The sequence below is a fragment of the Mandrillus leucophaeus genome, unplaced genomic scaffold (genome assembly GCF_000951045.1).
Source record: "Mandrillus leucophaeus isolate KB7577 unplaced genomic scaffold, Mleu.le_1.0 Scaffold1336, whole genome shotgun sequence".
In the NCBI taxonomy this organism is placed as follows: Eukaryota; Metazoa; Chordata; class Mammalia; order Primates; family Cercopithecidae; genus Mandrillus; species Mandrillus leucophaeus.
In genome coordinates this window covers 293,552-315,609 of record NW_012101295.1, presented here as the reverse complement: position 1 = coordinate 315,609, position 22,058 = coordinate 293,552, and the positions used below count along the sequence as shown (strand labels likewise).

Genomic DNA, 22,058 nt, shown 5'->3' with positions numbered 1-22,058 from the left:
CCTGGAAAGCTAGGTATTGTCCAAGGTTTCTCCACATGTGATAGTCTAAAATATGGCCTTGTGGGATGGGAAAGACCTGACCGTCCCCCAGCTTGAACCTGTGAAGGGTCTGTGCTGAAGAGGATTAGTAAAAGAGGAAAGCCTCTTGCAGTTGAGATAGAGGAAGGCCACTGTCTCCTGCCTTTCCCTGGGAACTGAATGTCTCGATATAAAACCTGATTGTACATTTATTCAATTCTGAGATAGGAGAAACACCGCCCTGTGGCAGGAGGCGAGACATGTTGGCAGCAATGCTGCTTTATTATTCTTTACTCCACTGAGATGTTTGGGTGGAGAGAAACATAAATCTGGCCTACGGGCACATCCAGGAATAGTACCTTCCCTTGAACTTATTTGTGACACAGGTTCCTTTGCTCACATGTTTTCTTGCTGACCTTCTCCCCACCATCACCCTGCTCTCCTACCCCATTCCTCTTCCTGAGATAGTGAAAATGGTAATCAATAAATAATGAGGGAACTCAGAGACCGGTACCGGTGCAGGTTCTCTTTATGCTGAGCGCCGGTCCCCTGGGCCCATTTTTCTTTCTCTATACTTTGTCTCTGGGTCTTATTTCTTTTCTCAGTCTCTCGTCGCACCTGACGAGAAATACCCACAGGCGTGGAGGGGCTGGCCCCCTTCGCGATGGGCTGGCTTTGCTAATTTCACCTGGCCTCTGTCACATATCTGGGGCTTTGATTGAGACAACTGGGCTGAATCAGCTCTGCTCCATGTGGTTCCACAAGTCTCATCCTCTAACAGGCCAGCTTGTGCATATTCTCATGATAAAGGCAGAGGAGCAAGAAAGAATCACAAAGCCTCAACCTGGAGTACCATCACTTTGTGTTGGGGAAAAAAAAGTCACATGTGCAGCCTAGATTAAAGGAATCAGGAAGATTTCATGTCTTTATGGAAGAAGCTACAATTTCACATTGGAAAGGACATAGATATGGGAAAGAATGAAGAATCATGACCTTTTTTTTTACAATCTATTACAGTATGCCTACTCTTGAATGAATTTAAAACATTATGGAATTATAAAGTCAATTTGTGAAAAGTTTAATTGATTAAGTTGCAATCAGTGTTTCCAGAGAAATTCAAATTGGAACATTTTGTTTTATTACTTTACAGTTATGGAGCAAATCTTTAAAGGCATCTTAATTATTTATGGACATTTAACAAAATTGTGATCCTACCAAGAAGAGTAAAAAGAGCTGTGGTATTTTTCCTTGGCCTTCATGAAAAAGTAAAATATAATGACTTTCTCTACTACCTTGAGATTTCAGATGAGTGTCCTTTATGTAAAAGTAATGTTGATTAAATGTAAGCTAGCTGCTAGTATATTTAGCCTCAAAAATAACATAAACCTAAAATAGTAAATAATTATTTCTCATGTGGGAAGAAATACCTCAAATAAAAAAAAAAAATTGAGTACCAAAGAGTTCCAAACAGATTGTGCAATGCCTAATCACTTTATTTGCATATTTGCAAAACCATTTTCTACATTCATATATTTTAGTAATAATTTCTTTTTTCTGTCCTTATTTATTTATTTACTTATTATTTTGCTTTAAGTTCTGGGATACATGTGCAGAACGTGCAGGTTTGTTACATAGGTATACATGTGCCATGGTGGTCGCTACACCTATCAACCCATCATCTAGGTTTTAAGCTCTGCATGCATTAGGTATTTGTCCTAATGCTCTCCCTCCCCTTGCCTCCCACCCCCTCGACAGGCCCTGGTGTGCGATGTTTCCCTCCCTGTGTCCATGTGTTCTCATCGTTCAACTCCTACTTATGAGTGAGAACATGAGGTGTTTGATTTTCTGTTCCTGAGTTAATTTGCTGAGAATGATGGTTTCCAGCTTCATCCATGTTCCTGCAAAGAAATGCTTACATATGCCAGGCATTATCATACAGTATATGTGAACTAACTCTTAAAAATCTTTGAGGTAGGGAGATTAGCTACGGTTCAAAACTGTCACAACTGAGGCACAGAGAAATTGGGCACCCTGCCAAAGGTCCTAGAAATAGTAGGTGGAGGAACCTGGCTCTGAACCCAGGTGATCTGGCTCCAGAGCTTCAAAGCCCATTCTCTTAACCACTATGTCAGTTTGTCTAGTGACAGATTAGCACGGTCTCAGACTTTTCTTTACTCTTCCTGTATCGCAGGGCTGGAAACAAGTAACTTTCTTTAGTTCTGGGTTAGATCCAATAGCAAAAAGCATTTATGAGATTTGGAAGGTGAAAGACAGGCAGAAAGCTCTACTTTGCTCCTCCAGCAGTGACAGTCGGATCTATGAGCTTCAGCAGATAGAAAGTCTTTCACTAACCTCCAGATGCTCTGCAATCATGACTGTCAGTGCTGCAGTGAAGACACTGGTTCCACACCTTCCTGTTTTTTTCTAAAACTTGATAGAGGTTTCTAAAACCTACAGCCAGCAGCAGCTTTCCCTCATCTTTGATCCTCCAATATTTCTAATGCTTTTGTGAGCACATATTCTCTGAATTAAATGCCTTTCTGCTGTTGAAACTCTCCTTAAGAGACAGTTGACTGATATTGTGTAGGGTACATAAATGGCTTCCAGTGAAAAATGTGATACTTGTAATCTCTAACATGCAGTGGCAGAAAAGCTGTTTGAATTATCACAGAGTTTTTAATAGAATGAAATGTCCATTAAAGGCAAGTTTCAGAATGAACATCTGAGCAGCTACTAAATGGGGACTTTAGTAGAAAAGTGATGATGAAGGGGCCTCAGGTGGGTTGGCTTCTGACCTCACTGGAAAAATCCCCAAATAATAATAAGAATGACAAGCTTAGCATTTTAAATTCTCAGCTCAGCGTCTATATATACACACATTGTTTTCCCCAAAGGTTCAGAATTTAATATATTGGTTTATGCAACTGGAATAAATCTGTTTTCTTGGTTCATTAAATTCAACATTAATCTACATTAAATAAAATTATATTCTTTAACACTTTTGTTATAATACTAAGGAGGGAATCTACCTCTTCATTGTATCCCTAGGAGGGCCCAAAGAACTTTATATTTTACCAAAGCACTGGAAAATGCATTGGTCAGTGAAGTGCCAGCATGCTCGAATATGGTTATACTCTGAAATCAGTAGATATATAATGGCTGGAGATGGTGTCATTGGAAGAGGCTCCTTGATTACAATAAGCATTATGGAATCCTGGACAGACAGACACTTAACTGCCAGACAAAGGTGAGTGCGCTTATTCTAATGGGAGGCAGGTTGAATAAGGTAGTAAGAACATCTGACACACAGAGATTATTATAAAATGCTACTGACTCAAGAATTAAAGTAGTTGTACTTTCTACTAAAGTTATACTTTAGGAATAAAGATTGGACATCTGTCTCAAGTCACTACAATGGAAAACTATAGTCTCTCACTCAGTTCTTGACCAGAACCAGTTCACAGGCATAAAATCTCTTTAATAAAGGGGAAGCTGGATCCACTTGAGAAAGCATCATGCATCACTGCCTCAAATATTTCCATAGATATTTTAATAAAGGAAACTGCAGTTAATTATTAAAGTGATAATTCTCTGGGGGGAAAAATAACCAGGTTTTTCAGGATTTGTGATCATTGCTAATGTGTACGTTCCGAGATTAATTCTGGGCCACAAGTTATAGTGGAGGCTTATAGAGGTCAGATAGTAATAGAACATTAGCCTGAGTCTGTTTCACAGTAGACCCAGCAGGTCTGCATACATGCCATGTTCTTTTCTTCCGTTGGTGACTAAATATTAATATAAGTTGGAATATCCATACTGAGCAATTAGAAGAAACTCCACTTTGGTTCCCTGTACCATAGAGTTAATACTATAAGAATAGGAAGAGCCAAGTTAAAGACCTTGTAATTTTCTCCTCCCCACCAAGATAGTAAACCAAAAGCAATTACTATATCACTGGGGCATTACAGAAGTTAGTACCATCATCAAAGATTTCAAAGACACAGAGTTGTTGATTCCTCTTACATCCCTGTTAAATTGCCTATTTAAAAAGATAGACAGGTCTTGGAAAATGACAAGGACTTACTGCAAATTTAAATCCCATAGTACAGAAGCCCCTAGAATCTGGTGTGCAGCTCTTAGTCTGACAAATATGTTTTCTCCATGCAAATTATCAAACTAGTCAAAAAACTAGTTTGTTTTCACTGTGCAGAGATAGTAGTATATATTTTACCTCTGCGCTATGTGAAACTATGTCTTTTCTTTAACTTTGTCATAATCTATCTTACAGGGACCTTGCCCATCTTGTCATTACACTGGTCTACTAAATCAATGAAATCATATTAATCAGACCTGGGGAGCAGAAATTAGCTAATTCATGAGATGCCTTAATGAAACACATGAGTACTAGAGGATAGGAGATAATCCTCACACACACAAAAATAGTAACTTACTACCTGAATGAAGTTTCTAGGAGAACAGTGGTCTATGGCTATAATAGTTATTCCCTCCAAAGGGAAAGACAGTTCCATTAATTTGCACCTCCTCAGCAACTAAGAAGTACTGCACTTGATGGGCTTATTTGGCTTATATGAACAATATTTTGTAATGGATTTACTGGTGTATTTGCTGAAGGTTTATAGTTTTAGCTTATATGTTTACATTTGTGTTCCATTTCAATTTAATTTTTGTGTATGGTGTAATATAAGAGTTAACGTTAATTTTTTATAGGGATATTTGATAGTTTCAGTACCATTTATTAAAAAGATTAGCCTCTTCTAATTGAATTATCTTGGGTCCATTGTCTAAAATAAATTGACCATATAAGTGTGGGTCTATTTCTGTACTGGTGATTGGGTTCTGTTTGTCTACATGGCCATGCTTACACCAATAACACTGTCTCAATTACTGTAGTTTACAGTAAATCTTTAAACCAAGTAGTCTAGTCAAACTTGTTCATTTAAAAAAATTGTTGTTTCTTCTACGTTGTTTGCTTTCCCATATACGTTAACAGCTTGTTATTTTCTTCAGAAAAGCATGCTGAGATTTTGTTGGATTGAATCTATAGATTGAATAGAGATCAATGGTGTCTACAGATCAACTGAATCTATAGATCAACTTTAGAGAATAAAAAGCTTAATAATATCGAGTTTCCCATAAATGTATACTCAAAATATGAACATGTATTCAATACTATTTATGATTTTAAAAACTAGGAGAAAAGGGAATTTGAGAAAGGAGATGTATACAAAACATACAGTGACTATAGTAATCAATGGTAAAATGATTGAATACTGTGCTCTTAGATAAGGAACAGGCAAAGATGTCTGTTCTTTCTGTTTTAACACTGTACTGGAGATATAGCCAGTGCATTAGGAAAAAAAGTATATAAAAGACATACAGATCAGAAAGAAGGAAATAAAACTGTCTTTATTGGCATAATGCATGATTGTGTACATATAAAATCCTGAATCTATATGAAAGTCATCATAAATAATAATTTAGTAAGTTCTCATGATATAAAGTCAATTTACAAATAATAATTGCATTCCTATATACTGGCAATGGATAACCTGAAAGTAAAATTTTTTAAAGTACTTGATTTATCATAAATAAAAAACTAAAATACATGGAAACAAATTTAAGAAAAAATGTATAAAATGCATACGCTTAAAACTATAAAACGTTGTTGGTGGATATGAAAAATCACTTTTCTTACAGAATTTCCAGTACTATTTATAGTATTTTTGTTCCTAGGGTAAACTTTCTCTTTCTGGGGACAATTTTAGTTCACTCATAGGCTCTCTGTTCTCTGATGATCTCTTCCATGCTGTTTTCTTTCCCCCAGATCCACTTTTCTCTCCACAAAGCCTGGGGATCTGGGAACTTGAGAAGCATCTCTGCTTGAAATCAGTATTGTTGTTGTCATTATTATTGTTTTCTATTTACAGATAACTTGGTTTGAAGTTGTTGACAAAATAAGGCAAATTCTGTAAAATATTTGAAGAGATTTATTCTGAGCCAAAGCTGAGGACCATTGCCAATGATACAGCCCAAGGAAGTCTTGAGAACATGTGCCCAAGGTGGTTGAGTTACAGCTTGGTTTTATATATTATAAGGAGGCACACAATGTCAATCAATACATGTAAGATGTACACTGACTGGTCCAGAAAGGCAGGACAACTTGAAGCAAGGGGCAGGGGTGTTCTAGGTCATAGGTGGATTCAAAGGTTTTCTGATTGTCAGTTGGTTGAAAGAGTTAAGTTATTATCTAAGACCTGAAATTAATAGAAAGGAGTGTCTGATTAAGACAAGGGGTTGCAGAGAGCAAGATTTTTATCATGAAGATAAAGCCTCCAGGTAGCAGGCTTCAAAGAGAATAGAATGTAAGTGTTTCTTATTAGACTTAAAAAGGTGCCAGACTCTTAGTTAATCACTCCTAGATCAGGGAAAAGACCTGAAAAGGGAAAGGGATTCTCTACAGAATGTAGATTTTTCCCACAAGAGACAGTTTTGCAGGGCCTTTTAAAAATACGTTGAATAAATATATTTTGAGGTACAATACTTTGATTTCCTCCAGGGCCTGCTATTTGTCATGTCATGCTATACTAGAGTCGGTTTGAAATTTGGTATTTTATTGCTACAAAGAGTCTGTTTTGTCAGTCTTAAGGTGTCAGTTTTAAGGTTAATGCTGTTCAGTTGTGCCCGAATTGTAAAGAGAGGAGTGTATAATGAAGCACATACAACCCTCCTTCCCATCACAGACTGAATTGTTTTTTCAGGTTAACTTTTGAATGCCCTTGGCAAAGAAGAGGGTTCCATTCAGCTGGTTAGGGAGCTTAAAATGTTATTTTTGGTTTATATAGTACTCTGCCTTCTGCAATGGCAAAGAATTTGTGTGACATTATTTGTTCTTGGTATGTATAGTTTGGAGATTGAGACAGCACTCCATGTGTTCACCAACGTGGATAATCTCAAAACTCCTTTGATTAGAATATTTATGAAGGATTAGCGTATTCATTACATAGGCATGATTTGTTAAATCATTGGCCACTAATGATTAAATCAACCTCAAGCCCCTCTCCCGTCCTTGGAGGTTTGGATGGAAGTGCTAAAAGCTCCAACCCTCTAATCATGATGTTGGTTTCCCTCACAACCAGTGACCCCCACCCTTAGGGGCTTTCCACAAGTCACTTCATGGACTGAAATTCAAGTATAGTTGAATGGGGCTTGTTATGACTAGCAAAAAATCATCCTTTCACATTTTTAGAAGTTGTGTCAAGAGCCAGGAACAAAAACCAATTATATTATAATAAAAGGTGCTCCTACAGCTTTTACCACTAGCACTTACAAGAGTTTCAGGAGGTCTGGCTAGGAGCTGCGAAAGAATACCAAAATGTGTATTCTTATTCTATCACAGTATCTCAATAGATATTTGGAATTTTTGACATAAATATGAATTTATAACACCTAAAACAGCATTGCCTGTGGATCATAGCTTTTTAAGGTGATCTCTTAGTTGCCATACCATATCATACCCAAGGCTACAGTTATAGAAGGTTTTTGAAATTCTCCCTCCAAACATTTTCCAACTGTCTAAACACCAAACAACATATTCTGCAAATCAATGGCAGTCTGTTTTCTACAGCTTTAGCCAAAAGATTATTTTCTAGACCGTTTTATACATTTTTTAACAGAACAACCACCCTGCAAAATTCTACTTCACTATATCTTGGCAAGCTAAATTAAAATATTGTTCACACTGAATGTAGTGGAACACATATGTGTCTTTTATGAGGACACTAAGTTGATGCTCCTTTGTAGATTCACCAAAAGACAACCAAAGACACGACACAGCCTTGGCATTGATTGCAAAAGATGCTATTTAATAAATGTACTTTGGCTTCTGTTTCCAAATGATAATTTTCAGAGGACAAGTTCTCTTAATAAAAGTAAGTTCTACCTTCAAACAGTTCTATTTTTAAAGTTTTGTCCTTATTATTCACTTTCAGAGAAAACAATCCAATTATGCTGTGTAATAGAGCAGTAAAACCATCAAACACAAGGGTAAAAGGTAGGTTTGAAAAATCAGGGAATGAGAACTTTCTTCCTTTTGCTTATTGGAAGATTCATTGATATTGACTACCCTACATATCTTCTTTCACAGGATCTTCAAAAGTTGTGAACTAGGATAGATGATAGTATTCTAAAACAGACACTGCATTAACTGGCAGAACAAGAAACCTGACTCCTCATTGTGGCTCTATAAGCAATATAAGTATTTGTAAATTTTAATATGATCTGTGAAATTAGGAAAAACATTACATTCTAACTCTAAAGCTTCACAATAATTCCAACAAAACTCATGCTTACTGAGAAGTAATAGAAAAATATTGAAAAAAAAAGATAAAGGAAGAAGTTTTTTCACATTTTGACCACATTACCAAAGTATCATTAAAAAAAAATCAGAACTCATGTCACTTGGCACCAGCCACTCCATTTAAAATATAATTTTCTCACACAAGAAGCTATCCCCAAGTAATTGTAAATAGTTAATATAGATGTTTCTCTTTTACATATCTTTAAGCAATTTGTTTATTTTCTCCATCAGATTCTTCTTTCATTCCCACACAGGAGGTCTACAATTTTACACAGGCATATGTATTTTGTGAATTGGCCGAATTAACACTTGTGAGAAAATAAGAGGCCAAGAAAAATTAAGATTGCAATTTATGTTTTAAGAATCTTTATCTGATTAAAAATAGTTCATGATCATTGGAAAACATAGAAAATATAAACAAAAAAACCAAAAACCCAAATTACCCCCTCCTAGAGATAACTTATTCTCTATTCCTGAAATCTTCTCTTGGGTAAGTTGCCTGACTCCTCCCTCACTTCTTCAAGAATCAAGAATTTGGGTAAAAGAAACTAAACTTGAATGTCTCTGGCCTTTCCGTTGCTCCCTATTGGATCTTGCTGCCAATAAAGTGCATATGGTCTGTGTGTATTTATGTATATGTGTGTGTATATATATGTCAGAGAGATGACCTGTACATATACCTATATATGTGTGTGTGTAATATACATGTGTGTGTAATATATACACACATAATATAATATGAACTGTAATATATATGAACTTAGTCATCTCCCTGTAATGAGAGATTGAGTGGGGGAAATCTGTCAAATTTAGTAATAACTTTATTCCTTGCCCACAGTCCCTAGATACATTCTCAAATAGTTAGTTTCAACAGAAATAAAACTGATATTTTGACGTCTATATGTTTGCATCTATCCTAAATGCAAGCATATATAGTTCTGTGTCTATCTCTAAATAGCTCCAAATTCAGATGAGTGGAAAGAAGGCTACTATTTGAAATACTCTGAAAGATCCAACTATTATTAAAATATATGCAGATATTTCTATAATTTTTATTCATTCATTACTCATTTAGGATCTTCTGCTGTGACTTAAACACAATACTCGGGCTTAACAGTTTGCATTAAGCTAACAATCCTGTATAAAAGACAAAACATTGAGCAAGTAATCACAAGGATTATGAGTTCTGTGATTTGGGAAACCTGGGCAGTGGGGCAAATTAGATCAGGGAGAGCTAAACCAGATCCCAGACTGGGCATGCCCACTTGGAAAAGGGTTAAATCAAAACCTTAGATATGAGATGCTCACAGTGCAGACTAGGGGCACATTGTTAGAATTGCAATCTGTAGAGACCCAAGTTAGCCCTGGGCAGTGAGCCCATGGAAGATGCTTCAGGACCATCACCAGAAACCATTCTGCCCTCCTACAGCTCTGGGCCTATGATGGAAGGGGCAACCTCAGTGATACTTGAAATGCCTTCAGGGTTTTTCTTCCATGGTCTTGATAAATAGCACCTGGCTTTTATCCATATTAATCTCTTTAGCAATTGTCACTTGGCCACATCCATAGTGTTCACTTCTGAAATTTTCTTTTTTTTTTTTAAATTATTTACATAACTAAGCTGTGAATTTTCCAAATCCTTTCACTCTGTTTCCTATTTAGTATAAGTTCTTTATTGAAGTCATCCCTCATATCTCACTGTATATGGTTAAAAGCAGCCGTGCAGCAGCCTGAATGCTGTGCTGCTTGGGTATATCTTCCGCCAGATATCCTAGTTCATCACTTTTAAGCTCTGCATTCTGCAAAGCCCTCAGGCTTTGGGCACTCAATCAAGGTCTTTACGACTGTAAAACAAGGATGGACTTTACCCCAGTGTCTAAAACATTATTCTTAATTTCCCTGTGAAACCTCATCAAAATGGCCTTTACCATTAATATTTCAATCAGCCTTCTGGTCACCACCCCTTATGTAATCTCTAAAAAGTTTCATGTTTCCCTACAGCTCTCCTCTTGTTTGGACCCCTTACCAGAGTTGCCTTTAATGCTACATTCATAGCAATCTAGGCTTTTTCTAGCCTGCTCCTCCAAATTCTTCCAGCCTCTACCCGTTATCTAGTTCCACTGCTTCCACCTTTTCAGCACTTTGCTATAACAACAGCCTCACTTTTCAGTACGAATAGTATCTCTTTTTTCTGCTGTTATAATAGAGTACCACACACTAAGTAACTTATGAAGAACAGAAATTTATTTGGCTCATGGGTCTGGAGGCTGAGAAGTCCAAAAGGATGGTGCCAGCATCTGGTGAGGGTCATCCCACTGTGGAAGGGTAAGCAAGTATGTGAGACATAGAGAACAAAAGGGGGCTGGACTAATCTTTTTATCAGGAGCCCACTCCTGCAATAACTAGCCCACTTCTGCAATAATGGCATTAATCCACTCATTAGGGTGAAACTCTCATGACTTAATCATCTGTTAAAGGCCCCGGTTAGCAAAAATATTATATTGGCAGTTAAATTTCAACATGAGTTTTGGAGGGAGCTCTCAAACCATAGCATTATTTATATTTTACAGTGCTGAAGCAGGAAAAGTATAAGTAACTATCCAAAGTTATGACAGGGCCAGGGCTCAAATCTATCCAGTCTTTTCATTTAACCAAATCATGGCAGCTGTTTTTTTGCCTACCTGCGGTATTTACCACATGATTATATTACATATTACTTTCCCATTCTTTAATTAATGGGGTTTTTTCATTATTTTATTATAAATAATACTGCAATAAACATCTTTATACATATCTCCTTATGCATATATAAGGCATATACATTTTTAATTGTATGAAATCAAATTGCTTTCCAAAGTGACCAAAGCAAGTAAAAATTTTCATTACTCCACACCCTCATCAATACACACAGTTCCCAACATTCAAACGTTTAACTTAGGATTTTTCTACTTTATGATCATATGAAAGCCATATGCATTCAACAGAAACCATACTTTGTGTACCCATACAACCATTATTTTTTCTCTTTTCAGTGCAGCATTCAGTAAAGTACATGAGCTATTCAAACTTTATTAGAAAATATGTATTGTATTAGATGATTTTTGCCCAAGTGTAGGCCAATGTAAATTTTCTGAGCATGTTTCAGGTAGGCTAGACTAAGCTACAATGTTCAGGTTAACTGTACTAAATGCATTTGGGAATTCCAACATTGTCAACTTAACCATGGGTTTATTATACATCATAAGCTGAGCAGCATCTGTACTTGGCTACTCAGATATCCTGAGCAAAAAGAACAAAGGCAAAAATATCACACTATCTGATTTAAAAATATATTATAAGGCTATAGTAACCAAAAGAGGAATGGTGTTGGTATAAAAATAGACACATAGACCAATGGAACAGAATAGAGAACCTGGAAATACTCCCTGCTGTGGGAATGTAAATTGGTACAGCCATAATGGAAAACAATGTGGAGATTTCTCAAAAACAACTATAAATAGAATATCATTCAATCCTGCAATCACTACTGTGTATTTATCCAAAGGAAACAAAATCAGTATATCAGGTATTTACAGCGAACTGATTTTTGACAAAGGGACAAGAACATAGATTGAGGAACAAACACCCTCTTCAATAAATTGTACTGGGAAAATTGGATACCCATATGCAGAAGAACGAAAGTGAAGCCATATCCTTCACTATAGGCAAATATCAACTCAACATGAAATAAAGACTTAGATTTAAAACTATAAAATGACTAGAAAAAATAGAGAAAACAATATAGAACATTTGTCTAGGCAGAGATTTTTATGGCTAAGACCTCAACACAGGCAACAAAAACAAAAATAGACAAATGGGATTAGTACAAGCTAAAAAGCTTCTTCTGCACAGCAAAGGAAAAAAATGAATGCAGTAAAGACTACTGAATGGGAGAAAATAATTGTAAACTATTCATCCAAAAAGGCACTAATATCCAGAATATACAAGGAATGAAACAACTCAACGGAAAAAAAAATAATAATCCCAGTAAGAAGTGGACAAAAAACATGAATAGAGATTTCTTAAAAGAAGACATACAAATGGCCAGTGGCTATATGAAAAAAATGCTCAACATCACTAATCATTAGGAAAATGCAAAACAAAACCACAATGAGATATCATCTTACCCTAGTTTGAATGGCTACTATTAAAAAGACAAAAAATAACCAACATTGGTAAGAACGTGGATAAAAGGGAACACTGCTGAAAGAAATCACAGATGACATAATCAAGTAGAAAAACATTCCATGCTCATGGATTCAAAGAATCAATATTGTTAAAGTAGTGCTGGGATAACTGGCAAACCACATACAGAAGAATGAAATTAGACCCCTACTTCTCACCATACACAAAAAGCAACTCAAGATGGATTAAAGACTTAAATGTAAGACCTAAAACTGTAAAAATCCTAGAAGAAAACCTAGGGAATACACTTCTTGACATTGGCTGTATTAGTTCATTGTCATGTTGCTATAAGGACGTACTCTAGACTGGGTAATTTATAAAGGAAAGAGGCTTAATTAATTCACAGTTCTGCAGGAGTGGGGAGGCTTCAGGAAACTTACAATCGTGGTGGGAGGGGAAGCAAACATGTCCTTTTTCACATGGTGGCGGCAAGAAGAAATGCCAAGCAAAACGGAGAAAAGTCCTTTATAAAACCATCAGATCTTGTTAGAACTCACTCACTATCATGTGAACAGCATGGAAGTAAGTGCCCCCATGATTCAGTTACCTCCCACCAGATCTTTCTCACTGCATGTGGGGATTTTGGGAACTACAATTCAAGATGAAATTTTGGTGGGGACACAGCCAAACCATGTCATTCTGCCCCTGACCTCCCAGATTTCATGTCCTCACAATTCACAACACAATCATGCCCTTCCAACAGTCCCCTAAAATCTTGACTCATTCCAGCATTAACTTAAAAGTCGAAGTCCAAAGTCTCATCTGAGACAAGGCAAGTCCCTTCCACCTATAAGCCTATAAAAATCAAAAGCAAGTTGGTTACTTCCTAGATACAATGCGGTATAGGAATTGGGTAAATACACCATTTCACATGGGAGAAATTAGCCAAAACAAAGGGGCTACAGGTCCCATGCAAGCCCGAAATCTAATAGGGTAATTATTAAATCTTAAATTACCAAAATTATCTCCTTTGACTCCATGTCTCACATCCAGGTCACACTTCCATACATTCTCTGAAATCTAGGTGGAGGTTCCCAAACCTCCATTCTTATCTTCTGTGCACCTGCAGGACCAACGCTACATGGAAGCTAACAAGGATTGGGACTTACACCCTCTGAAACCATGGCCCAAACTGTACATTGACCCCTTTTAGTCATGATTGGAGTGGCTGGGACACAGGGCACCAAGTCCCAAGGCTGAACACAGCAGGGGACCCTGGACCCGGCCTAAGAAACCATTTTTCCCTCTTAGGCCTCCGGGCCTGTGATGGGAGGGCTGCCCTGATGTGCCCTAGAGATGTTTTCCCCATTGTTTTCATGATTAATATTCTGCTCTTCATTACTTATGCAAATTTCTGCTACTGGTTTAAATTTCTTTTCAGAAAATGGATTTTTCTTTTCTACTTCATAATCAGGCTGCATATTTTTTAAACCGTTTATGCTCTGCTTTCTCTTGAATGCTTTGCCACATAGAAATTTCTTCTGCCAGATGCTCTAAATCATCTCTCTCAAGTTGAACGTTCCACAGATCTCTAGGAAGGGGACAAAATGCCGCCAGTCTCTTTGCTAAAGCAAAACAAGAGTCACCTTTGCTCCAGTTCCTAACTAGTTCCTCATCTCAATCTGAGATTACCTCAGCCTGGGCATTATTGTCCGTATCACTATCAGCATTTTGATGAAAGCCATTCAACAAGTCTCTAGGAAGTTCCAAACTTTCCTACATTTGTTATATTCTACTGAGCCCTCCAAGGACAGGAAGTAAAATGGGAAGGAAAAATTGGAGACTTTAAATGAGACCCTTTTTTTTTTTTCTTTTTTTTTTTACAAACAAGATTTTGCTCTGTTGCCCAAGCTGGAGTGCAGTGGCACAATCATGGATCACTGCAACCTCAGCCTCCAGGGGTCAAACAATCCTTCCACCTTAACCTTAACCTCCTGAGTTGCTGGAACTACAGGTATGTGCCACTATGACCAGCTAGCTTTTTTCTTTCTTTGTGTTTGTTTGTTTGGTTGTTTTTAATTTGTAGGCACTGGATCTCACTATGTTGCCTAGGCTGGTCTCGAACTGGGCTCAAGTGATCCTCCTGCCTCTACCTGCCAAAGTGCTGGAATTACAGGCATGAGTTACCACACCTGGCCTAAATGAGGTACTTTAAAGATTTTAAATGAGACTCCATACTTTAAGGGAAAGTAGGGAATTTGAGAGAAATGCTAAGCACTGCAAGTATCACCTCTTTAAATGTTTACGTTTAGCAAGGAGATAGGGTGTTTGAGATGGCCCTCTTGGTAAGATAAAGCAGTTTTTATAAGTCACAAACTCCCCCAAGATATGAGAATCATAAGGTCATGTGCAAGCACTTAATCTAAAATTTGTCCTTATTTCCTTGTATGTTTGCAGGTGATAAATTCTAATATATACAACTACTTGATTTAACTCACATTCTGGTGAGGCTAAATTGAAGAAATATTTATCCTCTTGCTATAATTTTTCTAAATACCTCCTGTCCAAGACAACACTTAAGATTCTTAAGATTAGTCTGTCTATGGCTACAAAATGGCAATGTGGATTGGGACAAATTTTTTTCATTATGGGAAATCATGAAAATAATTTTGACTCAGAATCATATCTATACTATATATTTAAATGTATATATTTTATATATATATATAAAATGTGTGTATACACACACACACACACAAACACATACCACCCAAACCCAACTCCAGTCCACTAATCTGTGGCGGTACATTTCAAAAAGTTTCACAAATAACTCCGATGTTTCTTACTTCCACTTCGAAAAATCTTCATGAGGACTGTAATATTTATCTCTTCCTAGGTACATAGCTTTCATGTGGAAAGGATCAGTATATGCAGAAATTGGTACTTTGATTGTAAGCTGTTGTTACTACATAGTTGGGAGCCCTGCAGTGTAGAATTTAAACATGTGGACTGGGACACGACATGAGTTCATTATCCTGGTTCCTCAAACTAGTAAACATATTTACTTTGGCAAATTATTTCTGAGCCTCAGTTTCTTTAAACACCAAAAACGGATTGTAAGCTTACTCAATTTCTAAAATCATGAGGATTAAATGAGATAATGTGTATGGTTACAGCTCACTTAAGTTTAGATATTTTGATCTCATTTGGCTTTGGGAAATTATTGATGTTTTCTAAATTTTGAGGGAATGCAACCAGAACTATAATATTCTAATACGTTTGGTAAACCCTCCAGAATTCTGAAAATACGGATCAACTGAGACTTGTCTGAGGGACTAGAAAAAGGCTCATCAGTTCTAATGGCAGTTACTTTAGTCTGCAACTGCCACATGGAACCCAGACTCTATGTAGACACGTAAATAAGACTCTTATAATAGCCCAAGAAGAAAATAGTAAGAAATATACTTTCGGCCGGGCGCGGTGGCTCAAGCCTGTAATCCCAGCACTTTGGGAGGCCGAGACGGGCGGATCACGAGGTCAGAAGATCGAGACCATCCTGGCTAACACGGTGAAACCCCGTCTCTACTAAAAAATACAAAAAACTAGCCGGGCGAGGTGGCGGGCGCCTGTAGTCCCAGCTACTCGGGAGGCTGAGGCAGGAGAATGGCGTAAACCCAGGAGGCGGAGCTTGCAGTGAGCTGAGATCGCGCCACTGCACTGCAGCCCGGGCGACAGAGCGAGACTCCATCTCAAAAAAAAAAAAAAAAAAAAAAGGAAATATACTTTCATAATATTTGAAAACTTTAAATTTTAAATGGAAATACAGTTGAAAGAGAACCAACATTTTGGCATTTCAGGAGTTATTTTGTTTGTTTCTTTTTTCTTTCTCTTTTCTAATTATGGTGTGGTGTGATTTGGATTGTGCAATTATTCTGATTGTCATTATACGACCTAGCTGGTATGCTTAGCTGTAATAGAATCAAGCCTAGTTTGACATGGAAACCAGAATAGGACATGTCTTGTCATTCGTGTGTGGCATTAAATTTAATGTTTATGCTGTCCTGACTCACTTTGCCTTTTTTTTGACGGGGGGTGCTAAACTATGGGAAGATATCAAGGAGGCATTCATACTATGCTTGAGGCTCTGGACCTCTCTTTTCCTGGTCTCTGGTACATGCTATAGAAACTATACTGGGAATTGCCCACCTGCAGATGCAGGAGAGACTCTTCTGCTTTTAGCTCGTTTTCTCCCCTGTCACAGGCAGAAATCCCTTTAGATATTTCAGAGATGCGTGTGTTAAAAACATTCTTGTGCATCCCCTGTATACCAGACACAGTATCCAGCACAATAGATCATTCTGTTAATTTCTTCTATTAGGCCATTTTGTAGAGGAGGTGTTGATGTTATAGAATTTCAGGGCCTTGCCTAAGGGCAGAAGCTCTCAAATGGCAAAGCAAGGATATATGAGCTTTCTCACTCTGGATCCTCTGCCCTCTACCATAGAAACAGAGAAATCTAGAGGGGTGAAAGGATTTTAGAAATCAAATTATAATTCATCCTTTTACATTTGAGGAATCTTAGACATGGAGAAGTTAAATGATTTGCCTGAGGCACAGAGCCAGTTAGAAGCCTGACTGGGAAGAAACCTAATTTCTTGACTTTTAGAAGTCTCGTATTTGAAAACTCCACAAAGCAAGGATACCAGACCATTCTCAACAGCTGTCTGCTGTAGTGACCTTGCATCTTTTTGTATGGGTAGTATATTTCCATTTCCTTCTAGTCTAATGGAGTGAAAGTCTCCCTGAAGCCTTAACGTTCAGTTTCAAGGCAATTGGAAAATTCATTTAAGAATCAATTTATCCATAAAGCTAGAACTTAAAATCAAAGGGAAACAGAGAGGAAAGGAAAATTAACTGTTAACATCAGGTTAATGGTAAGCATAAAATGCACATGTTTAAGGGAACAATTTGTTAAGATTATTAAAATACTATATAAATATTGATATAGTTTGGCCATGTCCCCACCCAAATCTCATCTTGAATTGTAGTTCTTGTAATCCCCATGTGTTGCCGGGAGGGACCCAGTGGGAGGTAATTGAATCATAAGGGCAGTTACTGCCATGCTATTCTCATGATAGTGAGTGAGTTCTCATGAGATCTGATGGTTTTATAGGGGGCTTTTCCCCTTTTGCTTGGCACTTCTCCTTCATGCCATCACATGAAAAAGAACATGTTTGCTTCCCCTTCTGCCATGATTGTAAGTTTCCTGAGGCCTCTTCAGTCCTGCAGAACTTTGAGTCAATTAAATATTTTTCCTTCATAAATTACCCAGTCTCAGGCAGTCCTTTATAGCAGCATGAGAATAGACTAATCCAGATATGTTTTAGGAATGTGAGATTATATTTATCCCATTTTCTTTGAATGTGCTTGACAGTTTTAAAATATTTAGCTAAAATAAATGCCCTTCTTTCCATAATAAGGAGGGTAGTATTTTACAAAATTATTATTTTTAAGTATCTGAAGCTTTGAGGCATGAAGTTGTCCTTATTTTGTGTTCCATATTACAGCTGGAAATCCATTTTAATGCAATACAGTGAAAAGGTTTATAATATCATAGAGGCATTTGCATGGAATTCTCATAAAAAATCACACACACACACACACACGCGCGCACACACACACACACACACACAGAGCCAAAGAACAACTATAATAAACAAACTGATACTTCAGGAAGAAATCATTCATTGGTTTATAGTGAATTCATATTTATTCAACCTATAGTCTTTGGCATCTGTAAAAGATAGTATTGGTGAGTAGTATGATTTATAGGAACTATGGGATAAAATAATCATACAAATAAAACAACGAATTTCTAATATATAATTTTAGATACTTTATAATGTGTTCACAAAATGCACCAAGAATAAAACTGCCAGATAAAACAGACAAATAGATAGATGAAGCAAAAATAAGTTTAAGCCTCAAATGCTCTGAAGTTTTCTATAGACATGAAGAAATCATGGCTAGTAGAAAGATCTTATTGGGGTGTATGGATTTTGAAAAAACAAATATTGAGGAAAAGAATAGGATAGTGATATATTGTTATTTTCAAGCAATAAAGAAAGCATATTTTTTATTATTACAATAGCCAGTCTTTAATGTTAATATGTGCCTTTAAATTCAGTGCAGTAAGTACTGTTACTGCACTGTATTGCATCACCGTTTTATTAAATGATCAACCTATAGACATTTTTAACAGATGAAATATTCTAACTGAATTCTGCATACAATTACCATTCTATTGATGATAATGGCACTATTTTTGAGCATGTTATAGCCATTTTACAAATTCAACTGTAACTTAGATTCATCATTATTATAATTTTACTCAATTTATTATGGTTTAATTAGAAATCCAGACGGAAACAAAAATATGTCCTTCACAGTTTACAAACCATTGATTTTTCCATCCTTCCTCTCATTAGTTGTTACCACTTGAAAGTTATTTGGATGTGAATGGAATTAGAAATTTAGATATACGTTTACAACAACTTTGCATATTTGGATTTAAAAAAAGTAAACCACCATCTTAGTATAATTCATGTTATAAATAAGATTTTAAAAAAATAAATTAATATTTCAAAGATCTGCAGTCTAGCTGAGGGGAAATGGGAAATGGACAAATGTATTTTTGGTTTTCAGTTAGTAGTTCTGTCTTTAACTGGAATGATAGCTTGAAGAAGATCATTTTCCTCTCCTCCAGACCCTAAATTTGACCTAGGGCAGCACTGTTGGAAAATGCCTGATAGTTTGGCAGAAGAACTAAAATGGTATTGTCTGGAAACCCTATCTCACTCCCGGAAGGGGATTAAAACCTATCCAAACGCCTTCAATAAGACTCTGGTGTCCTGGACGCAGCTCAGAAACCTCATTTTAGCTTTTCTAGTAAGTGGAAATGCACAGGATGAAGCCTCAGATACACAAAGATCATTGTGCAGAAGCATCACGGATGAAAACAGTTTAGAAACTCGCTAGCTTCAAACCGGCTAAGGAAATTCAACAAAGTTACAATACAGCCCTGGAGAGGATTTGGGGGGAACTCTAAGGTTAAGAAAGCGCCCCACATCCCTTGACCAGGTCCCTGCTCTGCAAGCCTGGGGCCACAGCCATCTGTGGTGCAGACATCCAGGGCAGAGAAGTCCCCCAATGTCGGGTCAGTGACCAAAGGGATGCCTGTGTAATTAGGAAGGGATTTGAAAAATCCAAGATGTCAGTCCCCAATCGCTAATATGTATCATCAAGGCAAGCGTTAGGCATTAGAGAGGGATCGCGCCCTTACGCGGGGGCTCCCAGCCAGACTGGCCCATGCTGTTACCTCTCCCGGCGAGCCCTGTCGGCGGCGGGAACCAGAATCCACCAAGCCGGTCTGCAGCAACAGGTTCTGTCCCTGCTCTGGCTCCAGCTACTTTTCGCGGTCTGGCGGCTCAACCCCAGCAGACGTCTGTCCGCCTCGGGCTCCCTGCTCCGCTCCAGGCTGCCCCGCCGCGGTGCAGGGCGCTGAGTGCTCTGCACTCGCTCCCCGCCTCCCTGTCCCGTTAAGATAAGACGTCACTCTCCAGGAGGCACCAGCTGGCCGCTGGGGTTCCGAAGAAACTATTCATATCCCGCTAATGGGCACCCAGGTACATTCTTGTGAAACTCAGAATCCGAGTGCGGCAAAGAAAAGGAAGCATCAGTATGACTAGCATCATCGCCGTTACTTGGCTCCAGATCCTGGACAAGTGATTTAGCCTCTCTGTGCCTCAGTTTCCTCGTTTGTAAAATAGAGATGATGATGATATTAATCAGAGGGTAATCTGAGAATTATCTGTTTACATGCAAAAGTGCCTGGAATAGTCTTGTACAAATTAAGCATTACACTAAATGTGAGCTATCATCATCTTTAAGGTTCTAACGGGACTGAGAGGTTCATCGCATATTGCAAACCCTCCCTCTGTCTGAAGCAGACCCTATTCTTTGAGTCTTTGCAAAGACCTTTTAGCTTGCAAGCAAAACCCTCTGAAATTCTGGAAATTTATTCACAGCATAATCAGAAATGGAAGGGGGAGAACCCTGGGGAGACTCACAATGATCCTAATAGGACTATCTGCCCAGTTGGGTCTTGCTAATAGAGAGAACATGACTAGACTTTAATGGATTAACTTAGAGATTTATACAGTTACTGAGAAGGGGATAATTAATGGTGCTTCAAGCATGAAAAACCTGTGAGGAGCCTATTGGAGCTAATCCTCACGTGAGTACCCTAGGTTTGTGAAGAGTTGGTGTATAATTATTTCCGATCCACACAGAGGAACCAAGGTTTAGTGACTTGTCTAAGATGACAGAAGTGGTATTTAAATGAAAGAACAGCTCCAGAAGCCAAATTCATTTCTTTATCTACTACATTTCTCCACCTATATCACTGGTACATGTGGGATACAGGGGGAAAAAAAAAAAAAAAGCCTATGGTGAGACAGACCTTTTAAAGTAGGATTCCTTGGTCTTGGATTAAAGTTGCAGATTCTGACGTGTGTGTGTGTGTGTGTGTGTGAGTGTGTGTGTGTGTGTGATGTGTTTAAAACTGGATGATGATTGCACTGAGGATTTAGGAAGGAGTATTTCTCCTAAGACTTTACCAAGTTCAAGGTAAGGATACTGGTTCCACTTCTCTAAAGTTTATCAGGATACTCAAGGCACAGAAAGTCATAGAAAAGAAAAAGATATTAAAGAGATAATACAGGAGTCATAGCATAGAATAATAAGTTAGTTGGGTAAAATAAAACTAAGAAGAGAAAAGCATTTTGTATTCAACCTGAGATTCTGAAATCAAAGTGCAAAAATAATTGTGGATCATTGCTCTACATAATCCCTCATACCACTGGAAAAATAAGTTGTTAAAATGAGTGAAAACAATAGCAATGCTTTTGATGAGACAGTGAGGTAATGTCTAGCTTGCTAGGATTCTATTACAAATTAAAAGAAATATAAAACTTATGTAACAATCATTTAAACTATGATTCCATTTCTGTATCATGAAACAACACACTGCAAGAACTATTCTCCTGCTCCCCACCCCTACTATTCCACCACCACTGAAAACAATAGACTATATCCATAAGCAGAAGAAAATTATATAAAACTAGGGAAGGACCTGATATGCACCTCTCCCTGAGTACTTCTCCTGTAAATACCTGCACACCCTGTTTTAACTTCCATGCTTTCATTCATCATTCTTTGCTATAATTGGTTTTAATAGAGAAGGTTGTCTTTCTTTCTCCTAGCTAAAGCCCATGTCTACAATGGTGAGCTTTTCTTCCCACCCTCTCCCATATTTTCAGGATTTTCACACTCTCTTGTATATTTCTTCTCTCCTTGTGAAATGAATTATTCCTGGCTTTTATATATGTTAAGATCTTCCATTTAAAACAAAACAATATGAAAATCCCACTGTTTTCCT

The 22,058-nt window shown here is 37.5% G+C and overlaps 1 protein-coding gene across 1 annotated transcript in view; it reads right to left on the bottom strand.

Moving 5' to 3' along the window:
• The window catches only part of NPFFR2 (neuropeptide FF receptor 2), a 104,568-nt gene extending 84,230 nt beyond the window's left edge, over positions 1 to 20,338 (bottom strand). The window contains exon 1 of the mRNA XM_011973050.1: positions 19,938 to 20,338. The gene's annotated coding sequence lies outside the window, so the exon portion shown is untranslated. The remainder of the gene's footprint in view (positions 1 to 19,937) is intronic.
• Positions 20,339 to 22,058: the final 1,720 nt, after the last annotated feature.